Here is an 8875-nt window from a genome sequence, read left to right as displayed (position 1 = left end):
TGCTTTTGCCATAAAGAGAACAAAAAGTTAGATGAGGGAGCACCTTTATAAAAGGTCTGAGAGCTCAGAGGCTTTGGGGGTGGCTGTGGCCATCGCACCCGCCTGAGTAAGAAGGTCGCTGGGGGACGATCTGTCTCAGCTGGCGGCCACCTGCACCCCCAGCTCTGTCCCCGCCCGCCGTCAGCACCGACCATGACCGCGAGCCTGCGTGGGTGTCGGGGGGTGACGGGGCGGGGAGGTGGTGAAGGTGGGAGTCACGATTCCAGCCAGACGCCTGGGCTTTCAGGACAAATGGCTCCCTCTTGTGGCTGCCAGGCCTCATGGCAGGCGTTTCCCACCCCTGCGCCCTTGGCGGCGGTTCAGAGCATCCTGACAGGTGCCTGAAGGGAGGGGCGCCAAGGACGCGGGAGCTGATCTGTCGTGGCCCTCGAGCACCCAAAGTAAAGGACATTCCTGGCCTTGACCCCTAAGGCGCCCCGAGTCTGACTGAAGCAGCGAGGCTCCTTCCCGCTTCTTCCCAAGCACGAACCTCGCGGAGGCTGAAGCTCAGCCATCCTGAGAAGGCTCTCCACGCGCAGACGGCACTGTCCACCTGACAGCTGCTGAGGGGACAAGCTGGCCACAGGGACCCTCGTCCCCAGAGACGAGCTCGGAGTGAAGGAGAGCGCCCGGGAGCTCACATGGTCTTCCTGGAGAATCTGTTACGTCAAGGACCTGGGCTGGGCTCAGGGTGAGGGGTGTGGGCAGAAAGGAAGGAAGGAAGGAAAGCGGCCCCGTTGCTCTCTGCTGCCTTCGCACTGGGTAGCCTGTGCATTCCAAACAGAAGCTCTAATTGGGGTCCTTGGCTCGACCTCGGCGGGGGTCCACGGGCCTCCCGAAGTTATATGCGAGAGATGGGCGTTTGTCTGGAGAGGAGGTCCAGAGCTTTCATCACATTCTCAAAGGAGTTAAAAGAACCAGAACCAGAGGTAAAGTAGGTGGGATGAAAACCTCCGCAGCGGAGGGCCCCCTGCACAACAGTCACTTTGGGAGGGGCTGGCGTGCTCAGATGATTATTTTCTCTTCAGCTGCGGCTCCTTGGACCTGTCCTCAGGAATAGCTTTAAAACTACGGGGACAGCACGGGCTCGCCTCTCTCTGACCACAGCTCGTTTCTGTCCCCAGAGTGACCCAGCTTGATCACCCACCTGAGTCACCAGCTTTGGATCCGAATGACTGTCAGCTGTTTCCAAAAATTCCATCCACCTTAACAAGGTGAACATTTGTCACCCTCAGGAGTATTCCGGTGAACATGACAGGCTTACTGTGGGAGTTCTGGAAACTTCCTTCAGAATTCAGAGTGGGGAAAGAGTGTGGAAAACTGTAGCCTTTTGAGGTGACTGCCTTGAATATTTTGCGAGTAAAAAGTCAGCCATGTGACACTGATGATGAACTCTAAGCACAACAGATGAACCAGCAATACCTGGAAAACAAGATAAAAGGTCAAAAAAGAGGCAGACAGGGAAGGGAGCGGTCACGGTGGTCAAAAGTGTACTGCCATTCACTCAGCGTTCAGGAGGAGTTTTGGGGGCACTTTCCTGGTGGTCCAGTGGATAAGAATCCACCTACCAGTGCCAGGGACATAGGTTCGATCCTGATCCAAGAAGATTCGACATTGCCTCAGGGCAGCTAAGCCTACTCAGCGCAACTACTGGACCTGCAGGGCCTAAAACCTGAGCTCTGTGCCAAGAGAAGCCGCCCCGATGGCACGCCTGTGAGCCACTGCTAGAGAGTAGGCTCTGCTCGCCACAACTAGAGAAAGCTCACACGCAGCAGTGAAGACCCAGGAGAGCCACACACACACAAAAAATTGGTGTTTATGGGCATCCACTCCAGATTCTAGATGAATAAGACAGGGGCACCCAGTGTAACGGAGGAGAGAGACACCCCAAAACCGGTTGCTTACAGTGAATGGTGTTCGGGGCCGTGTTCGTGGTCTCCGAAGAAGATTTAACTGTGGGACCAAAGACACAGTCTCAGTCACTCAGCTTCGTGCAGCAAAGATTTTTATTTAAAGTGACAGGACAGAGGAAGCTTCGGACATAGACATCAGAAGGGGGTCAAAAGAATACCCATCCTCACTAGTTTAAGCAGGGCCTTATATACTTCTCAACTGGCTGCTGAGAAGATAGAAAGAATACCTCAAGGTTGTTAGAGTTCCACCAGATTCTTTCCCAAGGCATACATCCTGAGATAACTTTGGCACAAGATTAGCCAGGGAGAAGGGTTTGGGCAACCATCTCTGTGTCACTTTGGGGTGAACTCAGTGCTACTGTTGCTGTGTAATCAGGGGTACAAGTCAAGTATTTGCATGAGTAAGACATTGTGCGGTATGATTATTAACTCCTAAAGAAGGACCAGTTCTTAGGCAAGATACATTGTTGCACAAGGCTCAAGGAAACCATGAGAAACCTTATTCAGCTCCTCCTTAAAAGGGCTCTAAGCTTTAACCGTCTCAGAACCAACCATAGAACCATGTGGGGTGTGTTATAACAGAGGGGCTACTGGGGAAGTGATGCCCTAAAAGCTCACCCACAGTAGCACTGAGTTTACCCCAAAGTGACACTTACTCTGGGGCTGTGGGTTGGACGGAGCACAAAGCACATGTTCTGTTTACCTGGCTTCCTGACAGCAAAACTTGGAAGAAGACCGTGGCAGATTGTGTTAATGCTCCCAATTTTTCAGTCCTTATATCCGTGCCCATTGCCCTGTGACTTTGAGAGCGAGTTGTAATTCCCCCATCCTAGACGGTGGATTTTGGCAGATGTGGCACGAGCAGGGTATTTAAACATGCTCCCGTGACTGGGCTTGTTCCCTGGTGCTTCTGCCATTGCCATGAGAATATTCTGGGCTAGCTGATCCTCGGAAGAGGATGAGGGACGTGTGCCCCAAAGAAGCTGTCCAGTCAAGCCCAGCCTAAAGGACTGTCCCCAAACCAACCTCTAGATACAGAAGTGACCCCAGTAAAGTCAGCAGACCCCTGAGCTCCATTTGAGCCCAGCCTTGTTTAGCCTACTCATAGTCAATCTAAAGATAGGTAAGGTATAAAAATAAGTGTTATTTCAGGCCACTGAGTTTGGGGTAGCTTGTTATGCAGTGATAGCTGACTGATACAAAGGTCCATTTATCAGAGATTTCTGTAGATCTGTAGATTTCCTCTTGGCTAGATATATTAAAGGAAATTCATTTGGAATTCAGTAAATAATCCTGAATATCTGCCACCTATCATGTTCAAAGTGGTACAGAAAGTAAAATATTCTTAAGAATATAACAATAGTATATATATATAATAAATACTGGACATGGAACAACAGACTGGTTCCAAATCTGGACAGGAGTACATCAAGGCTGTATATTGTCACCCTACTTATTTAACTTATATGCAGAGTACATCATGCAAAATGCTGGGCTGGATGAACCACAATCTGGAATCAAGACTGCTGGGAGAAACATCAATAGCCTCAGATATGCAGATGACACCACCCTTATGGCAGAAAGTGAAGAAGAACTCAGCAAGACCCTGATGCTGGGAGGGATTGGGGCCAGGAGGAGAAGGGGTCGACAGGATGAGATGGCTGGAAGGCATCACCGACTCAATGCATATGAGTTTGGGTAAACTCCGGGAGTTGGTGATGGACAGAGAGGCCTGGCGTGCTGCGATTCATGGGGTCGCAGAGAGTCGGACACGACTGAGCGACTGAACTGAACTGAAGAACTAAAGAGCCTCTAGATGAAAGTAAAAGGGGACAGTGAAAGAGTTGGCTTAAAACTGAACATTCAGAAAACTAAGATCATGGCATATGCTCCCATCACTTCATGGGAAATAGATGCGGAAACAGTGAGAAACTTTATTTTTTTTTGCTCCAGAATCACTGCTGATGGTGATTACAGCCATGACATTAAAAGATGCTTGCTCCTTGGAAGAAAAGTTATAACCAACCTAGACAGCATATTAAAAAGCAGATTCATTACTTTGCCAACAAAGGTCTGTCTAGTCAAAGCTATGGTTTTTCCAGTAGTCATGTATGGATGTAAGAGTTGGACTAGAAAGAAAGCTGAGCGCTGAAGAATTGACGTTTTTCAACTGTGGAGTTGGAGAAGACTCTTAAGAGTCCCTTGGACTGCAAGGGATCCAACCAGTCAATCGTAAAGGAAATCAGTCCTGAATATTCATTGGTAGGACTGATGCTGAAGTTGAAGCTCCAATCCTTTGGCTACCTGATGTGAAGAACTGACTCCTTAGAAAAGACCCTAATGCTGGGGAAGATTGAGGGCAGGAGGAGAAGGGGAGAACAGAGGATGAGATGGTTGGATGGCGTCACTGACTCAATGGACATGAGTTTGATCAAGCTCCAGGAGTTGGTGATGGACAGGGAAGCCTGGTGTGCTGCAGACCATGGGGTCGCAGAGAGTTGGACACGACTGAGCAACTGAACGGAACTGAATAAATACAGAAAAGGTAGAACATGATCAAAATACCACAAAAGAGATCAGATAAGATGTTAAGAGAATTAGAGCAGTTACTTCCGAATAATTGGGAGAAGGTGATCAGGAAAAATATGAATCTCGAAGAAAGTCTAGGACTTTGACAGGCAGAGGAGAAAAGGATGGATCTTCCCCATGGAGGGCTTTGAAAGCCAGGCTGTGGGGTTGGGCCACATTCCTCAGGTAGGTCACTGGTACTTCCCTGGCCGAAGGGCTCCTTCCAGAGGCAGTATCTTCCCAGGCAGGAAAGTCTACTTCCAGAAAGACAAGAAGTGCAGAGTATGTCACAGACCTCGGAGAATGGGTTCCTTCAGTCATTCATTCACCTGCAAACCTTTGCTGAACACTGTACCAAGCACCAGGGACTCAAACGTGATTGAACCAGCCCTGACCTTGAGACCTGGGAGCGAGGGGAGAGGGGAGACTCACAGCGAGCACCTTATGGCTGCAGTGTGACCGCCGCTGCACCAAATCGCTGTGCTTGGCGAGAGGCTTCTCAGAGAAGGTGACGCAGAAGCAGAGGCCGTCCGTCTTCATGGACAGAGAGGCATTTTCTTAAAGCCTGCTTATTGACTGGTTGGTTTGTGGCTGCTCTGACTCTTCATCGCGGTGTGTGGGCTCTCTCTAGTTGCGGCCCAGGGCTCCTCACTGCAGTGGCTTCTCTCATCACGGACTGCGGGCTTCTCTAGAGCATGTGGGCGCGGTAGTCGTGGTGCACGGGCTTAGTTGCCCCGTGGTATGTGGAATCTTCCCAGACGAGGGATCGAACCCACGCCCCCTGCGTTGGCAGGTGGATTCTTGACCACTGGATCACCGGGGAAGTCCAAGAGAGATTTTCTAGCAGATTCCAGATGAGGGCCTGGGGTGAGGAGTTACTGGTGTTCTTGAGGGTGCTGTCCTTGGCCGTTGTTCCTTCTCACTTTGCTCATCATCATCCCAGCATCGTCCAGCCTCAGCCAAGGCTCCAACCACCCCTTGGATGTGGTTGCCACCCATCATATTCAAAGTGCTACAGCAAGTAACATATTCTTAAGAATATAAAAACAGTGTATATATTTATATACACTTTTCGATTTAGAAATTGATAATGACAGATAGTGATAGATTTCTAAATCCGTCACTCTCCAACACAGAACTCCTCACCTTTAACCCCAAACCTGAATTTTCCTTTGACTTTCTTTTCTCCGTGAGTGACATCTCCTGCCCAGTCACTCCAGTCATTTGGGAAGTGATCCGAGGAAACACCAGTGAGGAGTGAGAAGTCGAATGGGGTGGGAGAAAGCTGGTAAAGGGCGTCTGTCTATTCAGGCCAGTTGCCCCTGGGGACGCCGAAACTCAGGCCTCTGCAGCACATGTAGAATAGCTCTCAGAGGGATGCACTCAAGAGGTGTCTGTGCACCAACACCCCATCTGTCGGGGCATTAACTCCCCAGCACTGTCTGCCTGTGCAAGGGCCAGATGGCTCCCACAGCTGGCACAGTCCCCAGGTGGCAGCTGTGGGCATGTTGATACGGTGCTGAGGGGATGGGCAGGTATCAACAGCCCTGGCACGGTGCTCACCGTTTGGTATGTAGATGCGAGAGAGCATCCTGGCATCCCTGGGAGAGGTGAAAGCAGGTTCAAAGGCCCTGAGGCCTGAAGGAGCCTAAACCATCCAGGGTCCTTGAGGCCTCAGGGCCTTCGAGAAGTAATGATTATTTCCTAAGAAGAAGAAGGGGAGGAAGAAATGGATGAATGCAGTTGAAAGGTACCAACTTCCAGTCTTAGGATTAAAAAGTACCAAGGATGTAATATACAACTTGATGGCTATAGTTAACACTGCTCCATGGTGTATTTGAAACTTTTTAAGAGAGTAGATCTTAAGAGGTCTCATCACAGGAAAACAAAAGAACAAAAATGTTTTTTCCTTTTTGTATCTATTGGGCTGGCCAAAAAGTTCGTTTGAGTTTTTTCCATCAGATGTTATGATAAACCCAAATGAACTTTTTGGCCGTTCCAATATAAAAGGTGATGGATGTTCATGAAACTTACTGTGGTCATCATTTCACAAACTATATAAGTCAAGTCATTAAACGGTACGCTTTAGACTCTTACAGGACTGCATGTCAACTATATCTCCATAAAACTGGAAAGGAATAAGAGAAGGAGGTGAGGAAGGGTCTGGATCTGGGACCCACTCTCGGAGCCTTCTGAATGGATGTTCTCTGGGGTTGACGCAGACTTGTCTGGTGCCTGGGTGTTCATACCCTTGGGGCAGGTTGGAGCTCACTGTCCGGGGCAGTGGTCCCCGCGTGGGACACTCTGCTGATGGAGATGTCTCGTATCTGCACTGTCCAATACAGCAGCCCTGTGTGGCTGCTGAGCACTTGAAACGTGACTGGTGCAACCAAGGGAACTGAATCTTTAGTTTTATCCCATTTTGATGAGTTTAAATGTTAATGTCAGTAGGCAGACTGGTTCGCGGCTGCCGCTGTGGACAGTGGGGTCTGTGGGCACCTCCATCTCCCTGTTGTTTTACCGTCCTCCGCAGGCAGGACTCCAAGCTGTGCTGATGGTGAGCATCCCAGGGTCTGGAACGCCACGTGGTCCCCGCTTTGTCTGGTCCTCAGATGCTCAGCCTTGTGTCCAGCTGCCACCTGCAGGATTTGGAGAGCAGTGGGCAGAAGTTGGCCTGGCCCCTTATCCCTGGGCCCCTGGTTTTCACTAGCCTCACCCCAAGGCCCGTGGCTGTAGAGAGAAGGCCTGGTGAGAATGACTCTGGACCCGTTCTCAGAACTCTGGGAGAGGCCTTCTTGGAGAAGCTCCAGGTTCCCATCTGCCAATTGTATGAAGTTAGCATGCTCTCCCCGCAACCTTTTCCTTTCAGTAACTGTGAGTTTGTTTTCCATGTCCATGAGTTTGTTCCTATTTCATAAATAAGTTCATTCATGCCATTTCTGGGGTACATGTGTCTTTTTGAACTATGGTTTTCTTAGGGGCTCAAGATCCTAATAGTTTTACCTGGCGGAGGGGGGCTGCCTGCTCTGGCTCAGGCCCCCGCTCCTGGCCTTAGAGCCCAGCCCCATTAATCCTGTCCCTGAGCCTAAGCCCTGTCCTGGCAGGGGACCCAAGACCACAGCTCCTCAGGCCTGTAGGGGTTCTCAGCGCCGCTTCCCATCACTGGCACCTGGTGTAATAATGTCTTGATTTTGAATGCGTTCACATTTTGAAGTATCCGATCCTGCCTTCGTGTGTGTTGGAGTTGGAGGTGCGGGACTCCAGTGTGTGTGTTCCATGGGCCAACATGACTGGGCATTTTGTCATTGTTCAGGCTCTAAGTCATGTCCTACTCTTTGTGACCCCATGGATGGCCTCTTGCCAGGCTTCCTTGTCCTTCACCATCTCCCGGAGTTTGCTCAGATTCACGTCCATTGAGTCGGTGATGCCATCCAACCATCTCATCCTCTGTCGCCACCTTTTCCTCCTGCCCTCAATCTTTTCCAGCATCAGGGTCTTTTCTAATGAGTCGGCTCTTCGCATCAGGTGGCCAAAGTATTGGAGCTTCAGCATCAGTCCTTCCAATGAATATTCAGGGTTGATTTCCTTGAGGACCAACTAGTTTGATCTTGCAGTCCAAGGGACCCTCAAGGGTCTTCTCCAGCACCACAGTTTGAAAGCATCAATTCCTCAGTGCTTGGCCTTGACTGGACATTTGCAGAGGCCAATTCTATGCTATATATGACCTTTCCTCAAAAAAATCTGGAAATTTTCCCTGGGGAGATGAATTCCTGAGAAGCATTGCTACTGCAAGACATGAATTATATCTTTCATACAGTATAATTTTTAAAATCTTTATTTCAGCCATGCTGAGCAGCATGGTGGGACCTCAGTTCTCCGACCAGGGATTGAACCCACACACCCCCTGCACTGGAAGCTTAGAGTCTTAACCACTGGACCACCAGGGAAGTCCCCTCATATAGTGTGAAATAGAAATGTGCGTCTGGTGTCCAGACACACTTGGGATCAGAGCAGACTCACATTTTTTTCTAGAGTTCACCTCCTCCGTTGTTAGGCCATTCTCTCCAACCCCAAATCTCTGCAGAGGCCTGTCACAGGGAGCTCAGCCTCTGAACATGCCTGGCTGCTTCTATGACCTGAGTACAAGCCCAGACCCATACTGAAAGGAAGGCCCAGCCAGACCCTTGGTACGTGCTAAGTGTAGTGGGATTGCTGGTCAATATGATAGTTTTATTCCTAGTTTTTTAAAGAATCTCCATACTGTTCTCCGTAGTGTCCGTATTAATTTACATTCCCATCAACAGTGCAAGAGGGTTTTCTCCACATCCCCTCCAGCATTTATTGTTTGTAGATTT

The sequence above is a fragment of the Capricornis sumatraensis genome, chromosome 16 (genome assembly GCF_032405125.1).
Source record: "Capricornis sumatraensis isolate serow.1 chromosome 16, serow.2, whole genome shotgun sequence".
NCBI classification, from domain to species: Eukaryota; Metazoa; Chordata; class Mammalia; order Artiodactyla; family Bovidae; genus Capricornis; species Capricornis sumatraensis.
Note: the sequence above shows the minus strand (reverse complement) of the source record.